The 25454-nt window shown below is 43.0% G+C and overlaps 1 non-coding gene across 1 annotated transcript; it reads right to left on the bottom strand.

The window, feature by feature from the left end:
* Positions 1–14243: 14243 nt before the first annotated feature.
* Positions 14244–14345, bottom strand: LOC112444796 (U6 spliceosomal RNA). The gene has a single exon (XR_003033164.1). It is a non-coding gene; the product is annotated as a U6 spliceosomal RNA (small nuclear RNA).
* Positions 14346–25454: the final 11109 nt, after the last annotated feature.

Genomic DNA, 25454 nt, shown 5'->3' with positions numbered 1-25454 from the left:
TGTTTTATAAAACTAATGTAATAGTAACAAAAACAATCATTATAAGTCAATATAAAGAATATTCAAATATTTAAGCAATGTACTAAAAATGACACTAAATAATAAACTAAATAATCTTAAAATCTAAATAACTAAAAAACTGAATAAAATAAAAAGTAAATTGGTAACCAACTAAGAAGTAATCTCTGGAGCAGGAACTGGCAACCCACTCCAGTATTCTTGCCTGGAGAATTTCATGGACAGAGGAGCCTGACAGGCTATAGTCCATGGGGTTGCCAAGAGTTGGGCACGACTGAGAGACTAACACACACACAAGAAGTAATAGTTAAACTATACTAACAAGCTAAATGAATATACTACATGAAAAGAAATTAAACAAAGCTAAATGACTTGCCTAATAATAATGATGTAATCATATGTTAGCCATCTGAATGTAAACCTTCAATCTTGATTTGAACAAAGTAAGACTATAATTGGGTGCAGGGACAGTAGGGTGTGTGTGTATGTATGGGTGTGTGTATGCGTGTATATATGTATTGGGGTGTGTGTATGTGTGTGTGTGTGTGTGTGTGTGTGTATGTATGTGTGTTTGGGGGACATGAGAGAGACTCAAGCCCCATTTTTGTAATAGAAGGTTAATAGGCAATGTCTAAACTTGAAAATAAAAAGAAAACTTTTTCTTATAGGATGCTGTTTTGAAATAGCGAGATATAAACCAGAAGAAACAGCCAAGAGAGTATAAAGTGAGTCCATCTGGGGAGTGGGAACTAGGAAAAAAACAATCATGGTAAGGGGCTGCTCTTTTATGATAAGCCTTATGGTACTGTTTGACTTGCTGAGCTGCTTCTGGGTTACTGTGATAAAAAATTAAAATTTAATTACAATTAGATGAAATTGTGGACTTACTGATAATGAATCATAGTCATACTCCTAAAAGATCTACCCTAATTGGTTCCAACTTCTCGAATGAAGAAAATAAAATAAGCCTTAACAGTGAAGTAATATGTGACATATTCGGAGAGAGTGATGAACTAGGTCTTGAAAAAGAACAGCTAGGCAACTCTGTCGTGTTCTCCACCCACACAGGGACTAACCAGTCATTACACATGTCCTGTTTTCCTAAGAAATATTGGCAGAGGAAACATTGATTTATCACTATTTTATGAGGAGATAAATTGGCAAAGGCTATGGAGCAAAGAGGATACAGAATATAGGTCTGAAACTGGAAATTTTCCAGCTGGATTTAAAGAGAATTGTTGTAGCTAAAGGGGATAGTTATGCATTCAATAAGAACGTAAGAGTACCTAAGTAAGCATAAAGCACTGGGCTAGACTTTGGGTGGGGAGGTGTTTATAGAGATGGATGGGTTGCAAACTCAAGTCACTTAACAACCTACTGAGGATGATCCGAACACATGGAAATTAAATAAGATGTCACAGTCAGTATATCAAGTCACTTTGGCAGGGTCTCAGGAGCAGCTTAGTGGGATATATTACACAGTGATGCATTTTTACATTTTCAATATGTAGGTCTCAAGGAAAAGACAGTGGGAAAGAGTGAAGATACATTCTGTAAAGTTGAACTGAACTGCTTGCATGAAAGAAAAGAGAAAGAAAGTCGAAATCTAAAACATGGAAGAGGAAGAGGAATCAAAGGGAGAGAGAGAACTTTAAGACAAGAATAAGAACCCTGAGCCCTAAGGTTGATAAACCAGTGGTTACAACCCACAGAACCAGTTTTAGGAAGTAAGTGGATGGAGGGGCTGGACTGCCATGCCTGTGTGTGTTGATATTTATTTCTACAAAGCATCACAATGCACCACAAATAAAGTCTTGGCATGATGGACAGCTGCCAGGGTGGTCTCTCCATACCCTGAAATCTTCATGTACTGACTTTTTGCTTAAAATAAACAGGCTGTATATGACGCTAGCGTGGGATTGCTAGGAACACATACCAAACAGGCTGTATATGACCTAGCAATCCCACCTAGCGTGGAACCTAGGAATACATACCAAGTAAACCAGAATTGAAAGAGACACAAGTACACCAGTGTTCACTGCAGCACTGTTTACATCAGCCAGGACATGCAAGCAACCTAGATGTCCATCGGCAGATGAATGGATAAGGAAGTTGTGGTACAGATACACAATGGAATATTACTCAGCTATAAAAAAGAACACATTTGAGTCAGTTCTAATGAGGTGGATGAAACTGGAGCCTATTATACAGAGTGAAGCAAGTCAGAAAGAGAAACATCAATACAATATATTAATGCATATATATGGAATTTAGAAAGACGGTAATGACGATCCTTTTGAGAAATCTGTATGCAGGTCAGGAAGCAACAGTTAGAACTGGACATGGAACAACAGACTGGTTCCAAATAGGGAAAGGAGCACGGCAAGGCTGTACATTGTCACCCTGCTTATTTAACTTCTATGCAGAGTACATCATGAGAAACGCTGGGCTGGAGGAAGCACAGGCTGGAGTCAAGATTGCCGGGTGAAATATCAGTAACCTCAGATATGCAAATGACACCACTTTTATGGCAGAAAGTGAAGAAGAAATAAAGAGCCTCTTGATGAAAATAAAAGAGGAAAGCGAAAAAGTTGACTGAAAACTCAGCATTCAGAAAACTAAGATCAAGGCATCTGGTCCCATCACTTCATAGCAAATAGATAGGGAAACAGTGGAAACAGTGTCAGACTTTAATTTTTGGGGCTCCAAAATCACTGAAAATGGTGACATCAGCCATGAAATTAAAAGATGCTTGTTCCTTGGAAGAAAAGTTATGACCAACCTAGACAGCATATTAAAAAGCAGAGACATTACTTTGCCAACAAAGGTCCATCTAGTCAAGACTGTAGCTTTTCCAGTAGTCGTGCATGGATGTGAGAGTTGGACTTTAAAGAAAGCTGAGCACTGAAGAATTGATGCTTTAGAACTATGGTATTGGAGAAGACTCTTCAGAGTCCCTTGGACTGCGAGGAGATCCAACCAGTCCATCCTAAAGGAAATCAGTCCTGAATATTCATTGGAAGGACTGATGCTGAAGCTGAAACTCCATCAGGTGGCTGAAACTTTGCCACAGACTTATTTGAAAAGATCCTGATGCTGGGAACGATTGAAGGTGGGAGGAGAAGGGGATGACAGAGGATGAGATGGTTGGATGGTATTAGCAACTCAATGGACATGAGTTTGGGTAAACTCCGGGAGTTGGTGATGGACAGGAAAGCCTGACGTGCTGCAGTCCATGGGGTCTCAAAGAGTCGGACATGACTGAGCTACTGAACTGAACTGAATTGAATGATGATCCTGTATGCAAGGCAGCAAAAGAGACACAGATGTAAAGAACAGACTTTTGGACTATGTGGTAGAAGGCAAGGGTAGGATGATATGAGAGAATACCACTGAAACATGTATATTACCATATGTGGAATAGATGACCAGGGCAAGTTCAATGAATGAAGCTGCTGCTGCTGCTGCTGCTAAGTCACTTCAGTCGTGTCCGACTCTGTGCGACCCCATAGACGGCAGCCCACCAGGCTCCCCCGTCCCTGGGATTCTCCAGGCAAGAACAGTGGAGTGGGTTGCCATTTCCTTCTCCAATGCATGAAAGTAAAAAGTGAAAGTGAAGTCACTCAGCCGTGTCCGACTCTTCAAGACCCCATCGACTGCAGCCTACCAGGCTCCTCCGTCCATGGGATTTGCCAGGCAAGAGTACTGGAGTGGGGTGCCATTGCCTTCTCCGCAATGAATGAAGCAGGACACTCAAATCCAGTGCTCTGGGACAACCCAGAGGGATGATGTGGGGAGGAGGTGGGAGGGGGCTTCAGGATGGGAGGACACATGTACACCCATGGCTGATTCATGCTAATGTATGGCAAAAACCAACACAATATTGTCAAAGTAATTATGCTCCAATTAAAGTAAATAAATTAACATAATAAATAAACAGGCTGTAAATGGGTGCTTGCCCGCTTTGATGTTACTTTCATATTTTTGTTGCCACAGATATTTTAATCTGGATTTTCTTTAATATTTGAGTTGTATTTGGAAAAAAATTTTCACTGTTTTTTACTTAAGTAAAAAGATAAGTTAAATGTGGCTTTCAGCAAAGGAGAGAAGACTCTTAAAATTGTAGCTTTAAAATCACAACATCTGAAGATAAAAAATGGTAATCAAGATGACAATCTTTAAAAAGGAAAAACAAATGTAACCACATTTGTGGGACTGGGTAAGAAGTAGTGCTGGAAAGCCTTGAGAATTTGGGAAAATATTTGTTTGACCAAGAAGTATCTTAGTTTGGGGGTGAGAGAAAAAGCCAGGCTAACAGGGTGACTCAGCAAAGGGTCACAGAATGTGGCTCCAGGAAGGAAAGATTTGGTCAAAATACCAGGGAATTTCTAACATAGATTAGAAAAAGGCACCTGACAACTATTTAGCTAAAGACTTTATTCAGCAACAACAATACAAGCATGTATACAGCAATTTCAAGAAAGAAATGCCGTTAACTTCAAAAATCTAAATAGCACTCTTTCCTGGTGGCTCAGATGGTAAAGAATCTGCCTGTAATGTGGGAAACCCAGATTTGATCCCTGGGTCGGGAAGATCCCCTGGAGAAGCACTCCAGTACTCTCGCCTGGAGAATTCCATGGACAGAGAGAGGAGCCTGGCAAGCTGCAGAATCGCAGGGAGTCAGACACGACTGACAGACTAACATGTATACACCCACATCTCTCAAGGATAACTGGAATTACAGAGCTTTTAAAAGTCACAGCCACAGGGGCCATCAGTTTACCCAAAGTCAGAAAGGAATTAAGAAAAACAATAAACTTGTCAATCAGTACAAACCAAGCAGTCATGATAGTAAGAAAAAAAAAAAAAAGGCAGTGTTGGGGAAGTGCTTCGTGTTATTGTTTTTGTTTTGTTTTCCTGTTGTTAGCACTTCAGCTTTTCTCTGTGGTGTAGAGAATCTCAGACCAAAAATATGTGGTCATTGGAATCAATATAAAATTCATATCACACTGATAGGGACTAAGTCACTTTGAAGAGTAGTGTAGGGTTACAGGTGCCTCAGTGGTAAAGAGTCTGCCTGGAATTCAGGAGATGAAAGAGACACAGGTTTGATCCCTGGGTCAGTAAGATGCCCTGGAGGAGGGCATGGCAACCCACTCCAGTATTCTTGCCTGGAGAATCCCACAGACAGAAGGGCCTAGTGGGCTATAGTCCATGGGGCCGCAAAGAGTCAGACACGACTGAAGCGACTTAGCATGCATGCATAGCACGCTGTTAACCTGATTTGAACCATCATTTTATGACTACGTTTAAAGGCCTGATCGATTAACAAAATCCAGTTTCGTGGGCTCCTCCAGTGGAGCAGCTGAGTGGGCACCGGATGTGAGGTCAGGCTGGACCAGCAGATTCTACTTTAACATCAGAGCCTCGGAAATCAGGCACATAGTTGGACTAGGATGCAAAAGCTCCAGGAAGAGCCCAAAGTAACCATTGCTGATGGCCTGAGAGAAGGGAAATCATCTCTCGGTTTCTCAGTGTCCTTGCTTGGCTTCCAGGGCTTTCTGCTTGCTTCTGTCTCTACCCTCTTCTCCCCGCATCTCATCCCCTGATCTGGAAGCTCCCATCCTCACTGTGGAACTGATTCAGGGTGCAGCTGCGCCTCCCAGGGCCACCGTTGCCCCGGGATGCACCTGGTTGCAGTTATCCAACAGTCTTCTTGGAAGAGGTCCCTAATGTTTCTCTCACTCCCCCAACTGTGAATTTGTCCAGGAAGCCAGGAAATGCCCTGTGGAACTTGAACTGAACGATCAGATGAAGCAGGTCGCACAGGTCAAGTGATGACTCATGCTTTGGAACTCATTTCATCCCAAAGGGAAAATCCATACTCTTGTCCTGAATGCTCTAAGATAAATTGCAAAGGTTTAGAAAGGCTAAAAATAAATGCTTCCCTGGTGCAGAGTTGTCACAAGGAGCAAATCCCTAGATTGGTTTTAATTTCCTGTCTTGTAACACTTTCTAAGTTTGTGAAACCCTCTGCCATGGTCTTCAAAAGCTGCCAACAAACCTTGCTTTGTGTTTAATGAAGAGACTGAGTCATAAAAGGTCAACTGATGTTTCCAGGGTCACACTTACATAAGAAAAGGGACTGGAATTTTTGCTCAGGTCTCTCTGCCTCTTTCCTCCTTCTTCAAGCCACCTTCCCCTGATTTCTATCTGCATTATCCTTTGGTTCTTAGAATGACTAGACACTTACAGCTCATACCACCCAATCTGGCTTCCAGTGTCTGTGGGTCTATGCTTTTTCTTTTGTTTGACTTTGGTTTTCGCATCCTTCCCATGGGGGATCAAGAAGGACGCAGCCTGAGGCCTTAACCAGAACCTAAGTTAGATGCAGTTGACGGGTCTGAGACATTACCTGGTCCAAATCCGAAAGAAGAAGCAGACTAGGGGCAAGTGACTGTCTCTGATCACTTGAACCCTAGTCCCCTCAAGGGCAAGAATCACCGCTTTCTCTGCCACTAGACTCTACTTGGTATTCATTGCAGTGCCTGGCTCAATGGGCTCAGGTGGCTCACTGGTCAAGAAGCCACCTGCCAGTGCAGAAGACAGGTTCGATCCCTGAGTCAGGAAGATCCCCTGGAGGATGGCGTGGCGACCCATTCCAGTATTCTTGCCTAGTGAATCCCATGGACAGAGGAGCCTGGCAAGCTACCATCCACAGAGTCTCAAAGAGTCAGACACAATTACTATTCTAATTGCTTTACTACTCTAAATACAAATACAGTAAAGTGACCTACATATGAACGAGTTCTGTTCCAAGAGCATGTTCATAAGCCCAATTTGTTCATAAGTCCAATGAAGTTAGCCAAGGCATCCAACTAACACAATCAGCTTTATACTACTGTACTGTAATAGGTTTATAATACTTGTCACTCAAATAATACATAAAAAGCAAACACAAAAAGTAAAGGAAATGTTTTTAATCTTACAGTACAGTATGTTGAAAAGCACAGTACAACAGCTGGCATATAGGGGCTGGCCCTGAGTGAACAGGCAAGAAGAGTTACAGACTGGAGGAGGGAGAAGAGGCGGAAGATGGTAGAGAAGGATCGTCAGCAATAGGAGATGGAGGGCAAGCTGCAACGTCATTCACACCTGATAGAACGCATCACATCTTGATAGAATGGACATCCGCACTTTTGAAAGTTCACAACTTGAAGTTTCGTGTGTAGGGGACTTACTGTAAATTCCATTATTGCTCTAATTTCAAATACACTTTGACTATTTTAAAAAATGGTTGTTCTGTTCAAGATGCTGGACTCCTTGAGGAGCTGTGTTTCAGAACATGGGCTGCTGTCTCGTAGAAGGCACTGGGGTCTGTTTCTCTGCCGGCAGACAGAACACGGGAATGCTGGTGGGCTTGGTGCTGGCTGGTGTGCTGAGTGCATCACACCACCAGCTACGTACACATTATTTGCAGGATTCCCGGAGTGAGAGCCCCCAGGAAGCTCTGCCTGCCTGGCCTGGTTCACCAGATAGGGCTGTGGGAGAGAGAATGCCCAGAAAACGATAAAAGTTTCAATCAAACTTTGAAAACTCTGTCCCAAATATTGGCAATTATATTTCCTTTTATGTATTTTTAAAAATTTATAGTAATTTTTATATTTCCTTTTAAATGGCAATGGAAACTTTTCTTTTTCACGGTGCTACCAATAATTCTTTCAATAGGACAATGTGCAGATCCTTTTCTGCTTCCTACTTTCATCATTCAGAGCAGACGTGTGAGGCATTTGATGGTCAACAGACTTCATTGCTTTTTAACGCTCTAGAACTGTCAAATCACAGTCTGATTGAGGGCAAGTGCTGACCGTGGCAACTGGCTACAGACTTCTGATCATCAGTGTACTAAATCTGATGGCCCTAAGCTGCTGTGCTTTCCAGCACCCCCCAGGAACCATCAGCAGGCCTTCAGCATAGTTCTGATACTCTGTTCTGTCTCCTGTAGGGGTCATTACATTTTTTTGCAGACATTTGATTTTGGAAAGGCTTGAGATCTCTGTCTTAGTTCCTCACCCATAGGTGCTTTTTTTTTTTTTTTTCTTTCCCTGGCTTGTTGGTATCCCCACTTCAGTTTCCAAGAATGTTCTCACTTTCCATGTCTCTTTCTTTTCATATAAACTTTGCTCTTACAAGAGATGGGGCACTGCATAAGGAAAACTGGATTTTAAGTGCCAGCTTGCCACTTGCCAGCCAGTGCGCCTAGCCAAGTCAGCTCACATTTCTGAGTCTTGATTTCCTTGTCTACAAAGTAAAGATCAAAATATGTTTCTGAGAATACATTAGCTCCAGTTCAGTTCAGTTCAGTTGCTCAGTTATGTCCGACTCTTTGCAACCCCATGGACTGCAGCACTCCAGGCTTCCCTGTCCATCACCAACTCCCAGAGTTTACTCAAACTCATGTCCATTGAGTCGGTGATGCCATCCAACCATCTCAACCTCTGTCATCCCCTTCTCCTCCTGCCTTAAATCTTTCCCAGCATCAGGGTCTTTTCCAATGAGTCAGTTCTTCACATCAGGTGGCCAAAGTATTGGAGTTTCAGCTTCAACATCAGTCCTTCCAATGAATATTCAGGACTGATGTCCTTTAGGATGGACTTGTTGGGTCTCCTAGTAGTCCAAGGGACTCTCAAGAGTCTCCTCCAACACCACAGTTCAAAAGCATCAATTCTCTGGTGCTCAGCTTTCTTTATAGTCCAACTCTCACATCCATACATGACTACTGGAAAAACCATAGCTTTGACTAGATGGACCTTTGTTCCAGTGATGTACTATTTAAGAGTGTGTGTGTGTGTGTGTGTGTGTGTGTGTGTGTGTGTTAGTTTCCCAGTCATACCTGACTCTGAGATTACATGGACTATAGCCCTCCAGGCTCCTCTGTCCATAGAATTCTCCAGCCAAGAATACTGGAGTGAGTAAGCCATTCCCTTCTCCAGGGTATCTTCCCTATCAGGGATCAAATCCAGGTCTCCTGCATTGCAGTCAGATTTGTTACCATCTGAGCCATCAGGGAAGCCCCACTATATATGAATACCTTTAAAAATTATAGAGTGACCTACAGATGGCATGAAACATAACTTTATAAGATCTTATCCTCTGTGTGTGTGTTAGTCACTCAGTCGTGTCCGACTCTTTGCGACCCCATGGATTGTAGCCCGCCAGGCTCCTCTGTCAGGTTGCCTTTCCTTCTCTATACTTACCCTGCATGAATTCTTATTAACAACAGTCTCCATGAGGGTCGTCGGTGAGACCCTATTGGGCGTGTTAGGGATGAGAAAATTCCTCTGCTTTTCTTGTTTCCTCTTTCCTCTAATCACTTCAACTGTTAATCTTATCCTCTTCAACCATATTCATTTTTGTGAGCTACCACAAATCTTTTGTCTGTTGGGGGTGATAAATTACTTAATAAATAAGTAATTAGTAACATAAATATAATTAGTTAATGATAAAAGGCACAATCCCTGCTTATAAGTGGTATATATAGGGTTGGCCAAAACGTTTATTCAAATTTTACCATAACATCGTATGGAAAAATCCAAACAAACTTTTTGGCCATTCCAATATATCATAATGGAAAGACATCTAATGACTCTAGCAATGTTTTTTGAGGCTCTGAGTGAGTGGGAGAGATGGCAGTGATAAGGGTGGGATGTGAGAGATCCCCAGGCATGGGGAAAGAGAGAAGAAAGGGTGGCAGGAAGACCTCCCTTGAAGAAGCCTTGAGGCCAAAGGGAAAGAGTGAAGAGGGGCTTTGGGGCCAGGGAAGGAGATGAATAAAGTTGCAAACACAGGAATTGGGGAACATATTTGGGAGAAAACAAGGAAGCTTGGTCTGGCCGGAATTGAGAAAAAGAAAACTGAAGTACAAGACAAGGAAGTGACTTTTTAAAATTTTTGATTTATTTTTAATTGAAGGATAATTGCTTTACAATACTGGTTTCATTTCTGCCATATATCCACATGAATGAGTCATAGGTGTACATATGTACACTCCCTCCTGAATCTCCCTCCCACCTCCAACCCTTTCTCACACCTCTAGGTTGTAACAGAGCCCTGCTTTGAGTTCCTTGGAGTCACACAGCGAATTTCCATTGGCTATCTATTTTACATACTGTGCATTAACACATGTACATGGAACCAAGAAAGATGGTACTGATGAGCCTATCTGCAAGGCGGCAATGGAAATGCAGACATAGAGAACAAAGGCATGGACACGGGCAGAGGGGAGGAAGGAGAGATGGTGAGATGAAGGCAGAGAACGTCATGGAAGCATATAGACCACCGTATGTAAAAGAAAGGGACTTTTCAGAGTCGGAGCTTCTTGAAACCGACGTGCTGTTGGTCCCTGTGTCTGTGTAAAATCCGTGGCGCTTGGAGACAAGACACTCAGGTTGGAGTCAGCAAGTCTGCTTTCCTTTCTAGCTCTGAGTCATAAAGCATCCTTGAACTTCAATTGCTTTTTTTCCCCCAAAAAAGAGTTCTCACTCAACATCAGTGTTGCAACACATCAGAGGGCTGTATGAGTAACTGGTGGCTATGGTGATGGTTTAAAGTTTGTGGATACTTTTATTTCATTAGAAATCACTTGTTCCAGTATTTCTTGGGTGAAAGGAAAGGGATGACCCACAGACAGAGAACAGATTTTGGTTGCCAGCAGGGAAGAGAGGTTGGGGAAGGATGGATTGGGAATTGGAGATTATCAGATGCAAACTATTACATAAAGAATGGATAAACAACAAAGCCCTACTATATAGCACAAGGAACCATATTCAATATCCTGTAATAAACCATAATGGAAAAGAATATAAAAAAGAATGTAAATATATGTATAACTGAGTCACTTTGTTGTACAGCAGAAATTAACACATATTGTAGGTCAAACTATCCTTTAATGAAATATTTTTTTAACATGGTGCTTGACATCATTTAAAGGGACCCTTTTACCATGTAAAGCATCTTATTGGTGATAAGATTAACCTTTTGCTAACTTAATAGTTGTGTGTACCACATTGAATTTTCTTTGAGAGCAACATGTCTGAAACTGCTTAGCATCCATTACATAGTAAGATTTCCACCAATGCTGACTGTTCAGCTATTCCTGACTTTTTTATCCCACCATTGGGGTCCCCTGTGTGGCTGTGGGTAAGTCCACAGCCCCAGCTTACCCAAGCCTAGCCATCTTCTGTGTCTTTTACCAATGGAAGGCAATACACAATGACACATTTTACACAAGAAGGAAAATGAGACTTTTCAAGTTCACCAGACAAAATCCAGGTGTGAGCATTGTGAAGTGAGGAAAAAAGAAAAACAAACACCAAGAACTTTGACCATTCCTCTTGGTTTCATAGTAGTCAACTACCAAAGACAACGACTCTACTAAAGTAGACTGAGTTCTTTTTGTTTTTCCCCAGCTTAATTGAGATATTTTTGATCTGTGCATATGTACATTTAAGGTACATATGCACCACATATGTGTGTAGCTCATATGCACCACACTGTGGTGAGCTACACACATATTGATTGTGAAATGATCACCAAAACAGTGTTAACACCTTCATTCCTTCACATAATTATCATTGTGTGTGTGTGGTGATGACATTTAAGATCTATTGTCTTAACAGGTTTGAAGTATGTAATAAGCTAATTTTAGTCACCATTCTGCCCATTAAGCCCCTAGAATTTGTTCACCTCTTGAGGGAAGGTGTGCATTGCTTCATTTCCCCACTCTACTCCCCAGACCTCAGCAACCCCTATCCTACTGCCTATTCCTCTGAGTTCAACTTTTTTAAATTTATTATTATAAATATTTTATCTTGAAGAAATTTACAGGAAAGCTAGGAAGAGCACAGACTTCCTTATATCCTTCACCCAGATTCCCCCAAGTTTAATACCTTATGTAACCATGGAACATATATCAAAAGCAAGAAATTAACATTGGTGCAGTACTATTTGCTGAACTACAAACTACTTAGACTGCACCAATTTTTCCACTAATGTCCTTTTTCTGTTCCAGAACTCAATCCAGAATACATATTGCGTTTACCACACATGCACACACACACACACACACACACACTTTTACTGTATCTCTCCATTTCTTTCAAAGAAACCCAAATCCAAACCTTTCTCTCTCTTCATCTCCATATCCCTCTATTTCTCTACTTAAATTGATTTCATCTTTTATTTTCTATTGGAGTAGAGTTGATTAACAATATTGTGTTAGGCTCAGGTGTGCAGCACTGTGATTCAGTTATACATGCATGTGTCCATTCTTTTTCAAATTCTCTTCCCATGTAAGTCATTACATAATATGAGCAGAGTTCCCTGTGCTATACAGAAGGTCCTTGTTGCTAATCTGTTTTAAATACAGTAGAGCATACGTGTCAATCCCAAACCCCCAATTTGTCCCTCCCAAGTTCAGCTTTTTTAGACTTCACAGACACGTGAGATCAGGCAGTATTTGTCTTTTCCTGTCTGACTTACTTCACTTAGCACAACACCCTTAAAGCCCAACCAGGCTGTTGCAGGAGGGAGGTTCTTGAAGGTGGGATGCTTTGCACAGTGCGCTAGGTCACGAGGTCTCAGCAGGAACCAAAAGGGACAAACCCTCAAACCATGGCATCATTTTCCTCCAGCAGATTCAGGGAGGAGTGGGTCTGTCTTCTGACTGGAGCAATGCTGAGTCACTGAGAGGCTGACCCATGTGCAGCCATGAGCCAGCCCAGGCCTTCCGAGAATGAGGACAATTGTACAACCTTCAGAGAAAATAACTTATAAATTAGGATTGGCAGCCAACCTGACAGACCTAGGACTATTATGAAACAGAAAGACCTTCTGCCTGCTGACTGTTTGGGAGACTTGAACGCAGCAACGTGAGTGTTTACACCCAAGAAGCTATTGGTCACCATGGATGGTCAAACACATCTCCTTTAAATTGATGTTTCTTTGTCTCTTTCTCTGTTTGCGCCTCATGTGAGACTATGCAATTATATACATGTGCTAGGCAGACAGTTGATGTTTTTTAGCTCTGATTTCATTTGGCCTCTTAAACAACAGCCTATATACCAATAGGATGATTTTAGTGCACATCGACTCTCTGTGTGTCATGTCAAAACATCAAAAGCCGTGGGAGACACCAGGCTGAGTACACATGGCCGGGTAGGATCCCAGAAGGATGTCTTTCATTAGGGGGCAGTAAATGAGAGCCACAAAGCCAGCTTAAGTTCCGTCTGACCCTTGCTTTTGGAAGCCTGAAGTCCTAGCCTGAGAATCCCTAACTCTTCATTCTTCTCTCTCTGGGGCCAGCTTTTACTTGATCCATGCCTTCCCTCGTGTTGGAACTTTGCTGGCAATTAGTCAGTTAGATTTCTGGCCAGTTCTGCCCCTACCTTGGTACCCCCTCTCCCCCAGCATCTGCTTTCCTGTCTGGTCGCTTGGGAGCTCGTCTGCCTGGCTTTGATCCTGACCCATCTCTTATCAGTCTTCCCTGGTAGCTCAGTGGTAAAGAATCCACCTGCCAATGCAGGAGATTTGGATTTGATCCCTGGGTCAGGAAGATCCCCTGGAGAAGGGAATGGCTACCCACTCTAGTATTCTTGCCTGGAGAATTCCATGGACAGAGGAGACTGGCAGGCTACAGTCCACAGGATTGTAAAGAGTTGGACACGACTCAGTGACTAAACAACAACAACGTCTCTTATCAGCCAAATGACCTTGGACCAGTCAACCTCTTTAAGGCTTTGTTTCTTCATCTGTCCAGTGGAGAGACTACTAACTGCATCAGTGTTGTAAGGGGTGAGCGAGTTACCACGTCTGCACTGATGGGCCCAATGATACTTGCCAACCATTACTCAAAGTGTTATAGTTATTGGGCAGTCGGCATCTGCCTTTCTATAGTACAGCCTGTGACTGCAAGACAGATGTCTCCTCCAGCTATGTTTTAACCAGCACCCTGACTTTTTTTGTAATGATAATAATACATTTTATTTAATTGAGTATATCCAAAATATTATCAGTTTAACATGATACTTTTATTGTGGTAAAATACATATCACACAAAATTTACCATTTTCACCACTAAGTATACAACTCAGTGGCATTAAGTATAATTCACACTGTTGGGCAGCTGCCACCATCATCCATTCATAGAACTTTATTCCTCTTTTCCTCAAAATATAGAATGCTTCACAAGTTTGAGTGTCGTCCTTGAGAGGAGTCTATGCTAATTTTCTCCACATCATTTTCAATTATCCCCTGCTACCCGAAACAGCGCAGCACATGGAGGTTTGCTGATGACCTGAAAGTGACCAATGTGTGCGAAAGCGCCTTCCAGAGTAACTACATTTAAACATAATGCAATTCCTTTGCGACAACACACCTCTTCAGAAATGCTGCACTGTGAATTCTGTGGCCACCCATTTTAGAGAGACAACTGCAGCTGCTAAGTCGTGTCAGTCATGTCTGACTCTGTGCGACCCCATAGACGGCAGCTCACCAGGCTCCACCGTCCCTGGGATTCTCCAGGCAAGAACACTGGAGTGGGTTGCCATTTCCTTCTCCAATGCGTGAAAGTGAAGTCACTCAGTCGTGTCCGACTCTTAGCGACCCCATGGACTGCACACTACCAGGCTCCTTCACCCAAGGAATTATCCAGGCAAGAGTACTGGAGTGGGGTACCATTGCCTTCTAGAGCCTGAATATTTTAAATGTGCTTTATCACCAAGTAGATTCTTGGTTAGTTGGAGGCACTGGTTAATAAATTCTTCCCAAACAAAATAATGCCATTTGCATCCTCGTGGATAGACCTAGAGATTATCATACTAAGTGAAGTAAGTCAGAGAAAGACAAATACCAAATGACATCACTTATATATGGAATATAAAACAATGATACAAATGAACTTACTTACAAAACAGAAATAGACTTACAGACATAAAAAATAAACTTATGGTTACCAAATGGGAAAGGGGGAGGAATAAATTAGGAGTTTGGGATTCACTTATATATACTGCTGCTGCTGCTAAGTCGCTTCAGTCGTGTCCAACTCTGTGTTGGATCCCATAGACGGCAGCCCACCACGCACTCCCATCCCTGGGATTCTCCAGGCAAGAACATTGGAGTGGGTTGCCATTTCCTTCTCCACATATATATATACTACTATATATAAAATAGATAACCTACAAGGATCTACTTATAGCATGGGGAACTCTACTCAGCATTTTGTAATAACCTAAAAGGGAAAAGAATCTGAAAAAGTATATCTGTATCTATGTGCGTGCATGCTCAGTCACTTTAGTCGTGTCTGACTCTTTGCAACCCTATGGACTGTAGCCCTCCAGGCTCCTCTGTCCATGGGATTCTCCAGGTAAGAATACTGGAGTGGGTTGCCATGCCCTCCTCCAGTGGATATTCCTGATCCAAGGATCAAATCCATATCTCTTATGTCTCCTGCATTGGCAGGCGGGTTCTTTACCACTTATGCCACCTATCTATATCTATATCTATATCTATATCTATATCTATATCTATATTTATATCTGTATCTGTACCTATATCTGTCTGAATCAGTGTACTGTGATTCACCTAAAACTAACATGACATTTTAAATTAACTATATTCAGATACATAAATAAATAAATTCTTTTTCAAACAAGCATATTCTTTCCATAGATTTTAGACATGTGTCTTTTGTAGAGGACACTTTAACTCTGTAGTGTAAATATGGTTGTTCAGCTTCAGGTCAGATTTAAAAAATGGTTATTTAATGCCATTCTTCCAAATCTTTCCCTCCTCCCTCTCCCACAGAGTCCAGAAGACTGTTATATACATCTGTGTCTCTTTTGCTGTCTCGCATAATATCATATAAGAAACGAATTGCCAGTCCAGGTTTGATGCAGGATACAGGATGCTTGGGGCTGGTGCACTGGGATAACCCAGAGGGATGGTACGGGGAGGGAGGTGGGAGGGGGGTTCAGGATTGGGAACACATGTACACCCGTGGCAGATTCATGTTGATGTATGGCAAAACCAATACAATATTGTAAAGTAATTAGCCTCTAATTAAAATAAATAAATTTAGAAAAGAAAAAAATAAATAAATGCATTAGACTTTTAAAAAAATGGTTATTTAGATGAAGTGCAGAAACCTTTGGTTTTGTTTCTTTCTATGCCACATGACTATTTGGAACTCATCTCAGGATAGAAAAGAATGCAGACATCCTTTGGATGCAGACAGGATTTGGGGATTAAATACCACCCAAGGTTTCCCTGTCTCTCTTGATGCTGAGTTTGGCCATGTGACTTTCTGTAGCTGAAAGGAATGCAAACAGAAATGACCTCGCTCCAGCCAACTCTGAAAATTGTGTGAAGCTGGCATTTTCAGGAAATGATGAAGCCCCCACCAGCCTGGGTCCTTTGGCAATTCTGAAGATCAGAGACCCCTTCTAGTCAGTGGTAACTGTAGTATAAGCAGAAATACACTTTTATGGCTTCAAACCGTTGCAATTTGGGAATTATTCATTACAGCAGCACAACCCTATCCTGACTAGTACTCATTTTAAGTAACAAATATGAAAAATTCACTAAATCGCTGAAGGTTTTCTTCCCTTCCTCCTGTATCTCCAAATTCTCCCCTAGCCATCACCAGAAACAACTGAAAAAAAAAACAACCAACAACCTTTGGAGCATAATTCTAATATTACTAGTTCTTTTATTTGTTTCCCAGCTCAGAATCCGTGAGGTAATGAGCCTTTTAAAGTGACTATTTTAGTGATCCTCCAAGGTAATATAGTTACTGGTGGGGATTATTATATGGGAGCATCTGTCTTTCAATAGTCTTCATGACATTCCCTGTCATTCTCACTTGACAGATATATTTTAGGGCTGAAAAGTGATTTTCTTTTTTTTTTTTTTTCAAGTTAGAGAAAATGCACTCCTAAGTGAGTCAATTCTCCTGATTTGAAAGTACAGGTTAGACACCTTCCAAAGGTGGAGATGTGAACACAAGGAGGTCTTGGGCATTCTATCCATTCAGAAGAGAGGGAAGGAGACTCATTTGAGACCCATACACGCACAAAATATGCATTCAACTTCAAAAGGCTCACGGTACTCCTGAACTCAGCTGGCACATTTCCACTTGCCCGAGAAAGATGTCCTGTGGCACAACCACATCATGTAAAGAAAGTCACACCCAATTAGAAAACCTGAGCCCGGGCTCCAGCGCCACCACTCACTAGTCGTGAGATCAGAGCCCCACGCTCTTTTAGAGAGGAGAAACCTCTCCTGAGGGCACCGTGTGTCACACAGCCGTCAAACGGGGCCGAGGCTACAGAGGTGCTTAAGACTCCAGGCTGCCCTCGGCACCCTTCTGGGTTAGTGTACAGATTTCCCATCTCCCTCTCCCCAGTTCTAGTCCCAGGGGGCCCGTTTCCAGGACACTGACCGGGCCTCCTTTGCCAGTGGGTAGGGCCACCGGGTTTTAGAAAGTCCCATATGGGCCGCCCTCTGATCCTTCCTGATCCAAACTCATTCTGCCTCGCTGAGTGAGAAGGAGCTGAGAAAGAAAGGCAGAGCCCGCCCTGCTAGGGTGGAGTCTCTTATTCTCTTTTGTCTTCTTCACCAATCAACGGGCTTTTTGCTTGGAGTTAAACACTAGGTTTATGTTAGGAAGTAGAAGAGGTCCTGTCTTCATGCTGCAGGTTCATCCGTGTGCTGGAGCTCCACAGGAGCTCAGCTGAAAATAGAGGGGGCCTGGAGTCCCTCATCTGTTATGTCTTATCTCTACTTCTCCCTCCGGGGATCAGGAAGGAGGAAGCGTGCTTGGGGATCCATGTTAGGTATTCCCGAGTTCTCCAGCCAAGCGTCAACATGCCCCAGCCCCACATGAGTGCTTTAGGAAAAGTAGCCAGAGCACAACCTGGGCAGTGATCTGGAGGCAGCGATGGGGGAACCATTCACTGTGTGATTATGGTGAACCAGCCTGGTTCACCTCCCTGCTGTGTGAGGAGGGCATGAAAGAAGCTGTGCGCAAGTGTTTTACAAACTGTAAAGACAAAAGGGAGATGGTGCTGTCATGCTCCAATGATGGTGGTGGTCACCCCAACTTATCCCAAGAAGGATGGGGCTGTCTTGGGTGCCTGCTCCATTCCCTCCCCACATCTGAGGTTCTGCAGGGCCTACCCTCTGTCTGTGAGGACTGTTCTTCTGTGCAGGGAAATAATTCCCTGATCTCCAATATGCTTTCCAGGCCCCTTTGAGATTTGCTTCTTTCTTTTCTTTTGGGAGTTAAGAATCTAGGTCAGAACATCTTCTAAATTTAAAGAACTTACTTGAAGAATGTCTTCTTTCTTTGCTCAGGCTAAAAGCAGGCCCGAACACCAGTGCTGGGTCATGTTTGGAAACTTCCCCTGAGTGGGTGGGATAGGAGGGACTAACTTAACTGGAAGTAGATTTTGCTCAAATGGTATGCAAACTCTTTAAGGCAATGTGTAACTCAACCACAAGTTTTTCTCATCTTTTCTCCCTTCCTTGTCTGTTCTCCTACAGATTCCCTGGGCTGTTGGGTTATATGACATTGGAAAAAGTCACATCACGTCACAAACCAAGATATGCCTTCTCTTTAGTCACTTGTGACCCAGCCAGCACTCCCTGACTCTCACCTGCTCCACAGAGACCAAGGAATTTGCACCTCCTCTCAGCTCTTTATCTTTGGCATGGCTTCTAGGATTCACTAGCCTCTGATTTCCCAGATCAAGGGGTTCATCATTTAAATGCTTGCATGTTCTTGCCTGGAGAATCCCAGGGACGGGGGTGGAGGGGGGGTAGTTGGGGAGCCTGGTAGGCTGCCGTCTATGGGGTCGCACAGAGTCGGACACGACTGAAACGACTTAGCAGCAGCGTGCATGCTAAGTCATTTCAGTCATGTCCGACTCTTTGTGACTATATGGACTGTAGCCCACCAGGCTCCTCTGTCTATGGGGATTCTCCCAGCAAGAACACTGGAGTAGGTTGCTATGCCCTTCTCCAGGGGAAATTCCCGATCCAGGGATTGAACCCATGTCTCCTGTGGCTCCCGCATGGCAGGTGGGCTCTTTAGCACTGAGCCACTGGGGAAGCCTCATGCTTTACATACTTGGCCTTCTATTAATACTCTCTAAAGAGTTCTTATGCATCAGTGAGAAGCAGCCCTGTTTATTCATGTGTCAGTCTGGAAACCTAACCGCAAATAATTTTAGCACGTGTGCAGAATTCTCTGAAGCCTGTATGTGAGCCTAAAGACTCCTCGGATGATTTTCTAGTACAGTCTGCACTCTTGCTTCCAGCAATGGAAGCCCTAATTTCAGGGCCCAGCCGGGTGGCATTGCATTCTGCCCAGAGCTGATGGCACAGGGAGAAGAGGAAACAGCTTTGTGTTTTTTTGTTTGTTTGTTTTTTCATCTCATTCTGCAAAACAGGACTATGTCTGTTCCTGTCCTTTTAAAATTAGAGAATTTGAAAATTTACATTGGTTTGCAAATTGATTGTCCAGAATGTAAATAGAAAGCTATATATATTAGGCATTTCTGAGGGTGGACACAGAAGTTTTGTGAGTATGAACACAGCTTAGGAGGGTATGAACTCCCTTGTGTGAAAAATGATTAAGACCAAAAGCCATCTTGGCTCAACTGAGAACCTTAGTGCAAGCCCAAGACCCCCCTGTATCATATCAAACATGGTGTCCATTCCTTCATTCATTCAACTGAAACTTTAGCACTGACTTGTGCATGCCAAACTGGTAACAGAGTACTGCCAAGACGTTCAGTCACCTGGAAGATCTAGAAATGTGGATAGAAAATCACAGTATAGGATATTGTGATTATATTGTGATTTATATTGTGATTTATCTTATTGTGAGATAAGAATCAGATGATGAGCAATCAAGAAGGACAACAATTTTGAGACAGGAACAACACTACTCATTTTTATAATTAGAAAAATTCCAAGGCAAAGAATCCATAGACTGCTTATAGAATCCATGAAGTTAAATGTATATCTGTTCACACATGTGATGTATAGATATCTGTTTCTCATAGATTATTACTTATGTGTTTATCAAAATGTTCATAAAAGCAAATGTTAAAAAGCAGATGCTAAAACAGACTTTTGAGGTTCAGAGCGGTGCTCTGCTTACTACTAGTGACATCATCTCCCATTTATTCAACACTATCAACAATCCTGCCCCACCCAGGTATTTCCAACCAAGTATCTGTAATAACATGCAGGAGGCTTGAGTGGGGATTAGCAAAAGTGGAGCCTTAACTGGAGGAAGAAGAGATTGCCAAGTGGATTTGACCACACACTCCAACCACTATGTGGTTGGTCCTATAAAATGTTCCATGTTCACTTGAAAGGAATGTGTATTCTGTTTTTTTGTTTTACATGTGATGTCCTGAAAATATCAATTAAGTCTAATTGTTCCATTGTATCATTTAGGATCTCTGTTGCCTTATTGATTTTTTTGTCTGATCTGTCCCTTCATGTCAGTGGGATATATAGTATTCTACTATTACTGTATTCCCATCAATTTCTCCCTTTATGTCTGTTAGTATTTGTTTTACGTATTTGGGTGTTCCTATTTTGGGGGCATGGGGTTTTCCAGGTGGCACTATTGGTAAAGAATCTGCCTGCCAATGCAGGGGATGGGGGTTCAACCTCAGGGTCAGGAAGATCCCCTGGAGGAAGAAATGGCATCCTACTCCAGTATTCTTGCCTGGAAGATTCTGTGCACAGACTATAATCCCCTGGTGGACTATAGTTTATGGAGCCACAAAGAGTCGGACACAACTGAGCGACTGAGAACGCATACACCCATATTGGGGGCATACTTGTTGATGAGTATAATAGCCTCTTCTCTAATTGATCCTTTCATTGTTATACAGTGTCTTTCTTTATCTTTCTTTATGTCCTTTGTTTTAGAGTCTATTTAGTCTCATACGAAGTTTGTGAGCCCTGATTTTTCGTCATTTCTGTTTTACACCCAACCACTATGGACGGTCATATATTTGAGTCTCTGTTGCCTGCTGGGAGAGAGATGATCCCTGATTGGGCAATGTGCCATCCAACACACCAAAGTGAGCACTAGAGCCCATGGGCTCTGGCCAGGGCAAGGTGTCCCTCTGCCCCTAGGTCTCCCCAGAGTCCGCCCCACAGCTCCCTAGTTGATGTGATCATGGTCACATGGTGGATTTTCATATTTCCTCAACACCTCCTGTTCCTTGGAAGAAAAGCTATGATAAACCTATACAGTGTATTAAAAAGCTGAGACATTACTTTGACAATAAAAATCCGTATAGTCAAAGCTACGGTTTTTCCAGTAGTCGTGGATGTGAGAGTTGGACCATAAAGAAGGCTGAGCACTGAAGAATTGATGCTTTTGAACTGTGGTGTTAGAGAAGACTCTTCAGAGTCCCATGGACTGCGAGGAAATCAAACCAGTCAATCCTAAAGGAAGTCAATCCTGAATATTCATTGGAAGGACTGATGCTGAAACTGTAGCTTGAACACTTTGGCCACCTGATGTGAAGAGCCGACTCACTGGGAAAGATCCTGATGCTGGGAAAGATTGAGGGCAAAAGGAAAAGGGAGCAACAGAGGATGAGATGGTTGGATGGCATCACTGACTCAATGGACATGAGTATGAGCAAGCTCTGGGAGATGGTGAAGGACAGGGAAGCCTGGTATGCTTCAGTCCATGGGGTTGCAAAGAGTTGGACACAACTGAGCAACTGAACAACAGCACCTCCTGGGAGTACTACAGGGTCTGAAAGCTATACTCTAGCACTTTTTTCTTGACTGGGTCGTGGTGAGGAGCTCCTGTTTGAAGAGGTAAACTCTCTTCACGTTTACCTATGAAACGCTTTGGCCCGCTTCCTGCTGGTTGGTCCTCTGAGCACCCCTGAGGTCTCTCCATAGCGCTCCTACTCGGCACAGAAGCAGGCTGCCTTTGCACTTACAGTTCAACTGCAGGCAGGTGATTCTGCTCAGCGACAACACGGAGAGTGAGAGAACAAAGGCAGGATTAGTTTTTCTCTTCTGGGGCTTCAAATCTAGTTTTAGACACCAAATATTTCCAAATTAAAGAAAGGCAAAAATGCAAAACCAGTTCCAACTCATAAGGAACGGAGTCATCTTCTCTGCTGCCATGGCTCTTTCTGCTGCCCTGAGACCCTGGTGGTAATGTTGTCACCCTGGAAGGCTTAGTTCTTCTGTCTTGACTGTAGATTCTCTCCATGAGATTAGGAACCATGTATTTTCTTAAAGATTTTTTTTTTTTTAATGTGGATCATTTTCAGAGTCTGTATTGAATTTGTTACAATATTGCTTCTGTTTTATGCTTGGCTGTGAGGCTTTAAGGATCATAATTCCCCACCCAGGGATCAAATCTGCACCCCCTGCATTGGAGGGTGAAGTCTTAACTACTGGATGGCCAGGGAAGTCCCCAGAACTAGGTCTTTTCAATTTCGCATCCCCAAGGCCTGTCATGGTATTTGCTACTGCTGGGTGCTCTACATGTGTTTGAGTGCACACATGCTAAGTCGCTTCAGTTGTGTCTGACTTTTTGTGACCCCATGGACTGTAGCCCGCCAGGCTCCTCTGTCCACGGGGTTCTCCTGGCAAAGAATACTGGATTGAGTTGCCATGCCCTTTTCCAGGGATCTTCCTGACCCAGGGATTGAACTCACATCTCTTGAATTTCCTGCATTTACCACTAGTGCCATCTGGGAAACCCTCTATATGTGTTTGCTGCTGCTAAGTCACTTCAGTCGTGTCCAACTCTGTGCACCCATAGACGGCTGCCCACCAGGCTTCCCCGTCCCTGGGATTCTCCAGGCAAGAATACTGGAGTGGGTTGCTATTTCCTTGTCCACTATATGTGTTTACTGGGTGCTAAATTTTCTAAGGGCTAAATTGGTGGAGCCATCTTCTTCACATTGACTGCCATGGAGCAGTCAGGGTTTCACTATTCAGTTACCTAATGATTCAGAAGTCCCTGGCATGATGTTAATAAAGCAGAATCATATGAGCATCACAAAGTGAACGTCAGCCAAGATTCCCTCACTCTCCAGAAAGCATCACTTGTTCAGGGTAGCAAGATGGCAAGGACAGTTCTCTTCATTAACCATGAGGTGGCATATGTATTATGCACATTTGTGTGTGTGCCTGTGTGCAGAGATTACTGTGCCAAAGTATAGTCAAACATATGCACATGTATAGTGTGATTTTGGGGAAATACTGAGACAACCAGTCATAAAAACACATTTTGTGTATTTTAAATATAATTTACCTCCCCGCAGTCAAGGGGTAAATGTAAGGAGTGGTTCATATGAGGAAGAGAGGTTGATATAGAGAGCCAGGAGATGGATGCTCAGGAGCGGAGACACCATTCTAGGAAAGAAGAACAGGGAGGACGGGACTCCCAGTGAGGACAAATCCTCGATCTCTTGCCCTATATTCTAGGGATCCAGTGGTGAGGGCTGCCAGAAGTCCTGTGTCTGTAGAGGTTCTTTGAAGAAGAGAGTCAGAGCGGACCCCTCTGTGGGCCACTGAGGGGCTCAGGGGCCTGCTGCATCTGCTCACCATCAGCTCCCGCTGCTGGGTGAGAACCACAGCTACCCAACCAGGCTGGGCTCTCAGCAGAAAGCAGGCAGAACCATCAAAAGCCTGTGGTCTGGCCCTCTGTTTCTGTGAAACCAGCTCTGCCATCCATCCACGGGGGGGAGTTAACCACTCTCAGACTTCCCCCTTCATTTCCAAGATGGAGCTACTAACAGGATTTCCCTGGCAGTCCAGTGGTTATGGCTCCTCCTCCCAGTGCAGTGGGTATGGGTTTGGCCCCTGGTTAGGGAACCAAGATCTTACATGCCATGCAGCATGGCCAAAGTAAAAACAATAAAATGGAGCTACTATTTGACGTCATGGTCTTCAAGAGAATGCATGCAGTGCAGTGCCTCCCATGCAGACAGAAAAGTGATCCGCGGCCATCCTTGCTAGAAGTTATCACTGCAGGGAGAGGCTGGATTCTCACTGAAAACAGCTGAGATGGGGGTAGGCCTGGGCCAGGCAGAAAATTTCAGGAGATGAAAATTTCAGGAGAATTTCAGACACTTGTTCACATTCAAAGACTCCTAGGAAGAATAACGTGCAAAACTTCGCATCTTGGCTGGGAAGGACCTGAGAGCTGTTTTGTGTTGTTGTTTCAGATTTTGCTTAATTGAAGTATAGTCGATTTACAATGTGGTGATCATTTCTGCTGTATGGCAAAGTGTCTCGGTTATGCATATATATATTCTTTTTCTTTAATATGTATATATATTCTTTTTCTTTTCTTGTTCATTGTGGTTCACCCCAGGACATTGAATATAGTTCTTTATGCTACAGCAGGATTTTGTTGTCCATCCATTCTGTAGATGGGACATGAAGTATGAGAGGTGCTGGTCACTGGAGGGGGTGACATCATAGGAGAAGGGTTAAAGTACAGGATGTGAAGGGTGGTCAGAAGAAAAAGTAAGCTGCAAATGAGCTCCTCCTCCCTGATCATTTAGGGGTGGAGGAGAGGGGGGCTAGCCAGTGCCTCCCCTGCCTCCATCCCACTGCAGTCTGCCCAGTAAACAACTCAAAGCAAGACTTATTCTTGTGAGGCCCATACCATCAGTGCCTGGATGGCTTGGTTAAACCCACCCTCTGCTGTCTTCTGTGCCCAGATGTGATGCAGAATACCTCAATTCCCCCTCACTCTCCTGTCCCAGGCTGGAATTAGGACTGAACAGATGGAATGCAACCAATTTGAATCTCTGCCAACTTGGAGGTCAAATCTTATGATATTTTCTTGGAAACGGTGTGAAAAACCCAAAATACTCAAAAGACAGTTTTTCTTGGGATATTTCTGATTTATCTGGAGCCAGAAAGTTGAAGACATTTACAAAAGGCAGATTTCTATGAGGAAAAAAGAAAAGACTTTTATTTTTTTCATCATGGCTTTACCTGAAAGCCAGACTCTTTTCAGAATGTGCAAATTGGAAGCAGATTGGGTAAGTGCTGCTGTTTACCGCTTGGGCCTTTTGAAGTTGAGAAAAAGCCCAAATATGAACCAATCGATTTGTCTGCTCTTAGGAGGCTTATCTGTCAGGAGCTATTATCTTATATTGTAGTAATAAACGCGCCTTGCCTACTGATGAGAGAGGAGTGGAGCTCTGCACGCTTCCAAGAGGATATACATCAGGGCAACATTGCCCAACAGATGTATTAAGAGAAACCAGTTCCCTGAGATGAAAGTACATTATCTGTGATAACCAAGCTTGGACACAAACCAGATTAAACAAAATCAACTTGGTCTCTTTTCCTTG

Source organism: Bos taurus, chromosome 28 (genome assembly GCF_002263795.3).
Source record: "Bos taurus isolate L1 Dominette 01449 registration number 42190680 breed Hereford chromosome 28, ARS-UCD2.0, whole genome shotgun sequence".
NCBI lineage: Eukaryota > Metazoa > Chordata > Mammalia > Artiodactyla > Bovidae > Bos > Bos taurus.
The sequence above is the reverse complement of the archived record's forward strand: the minus strand, read 5'-3'. Positions and strand labels throughout refer to the sequence as shown.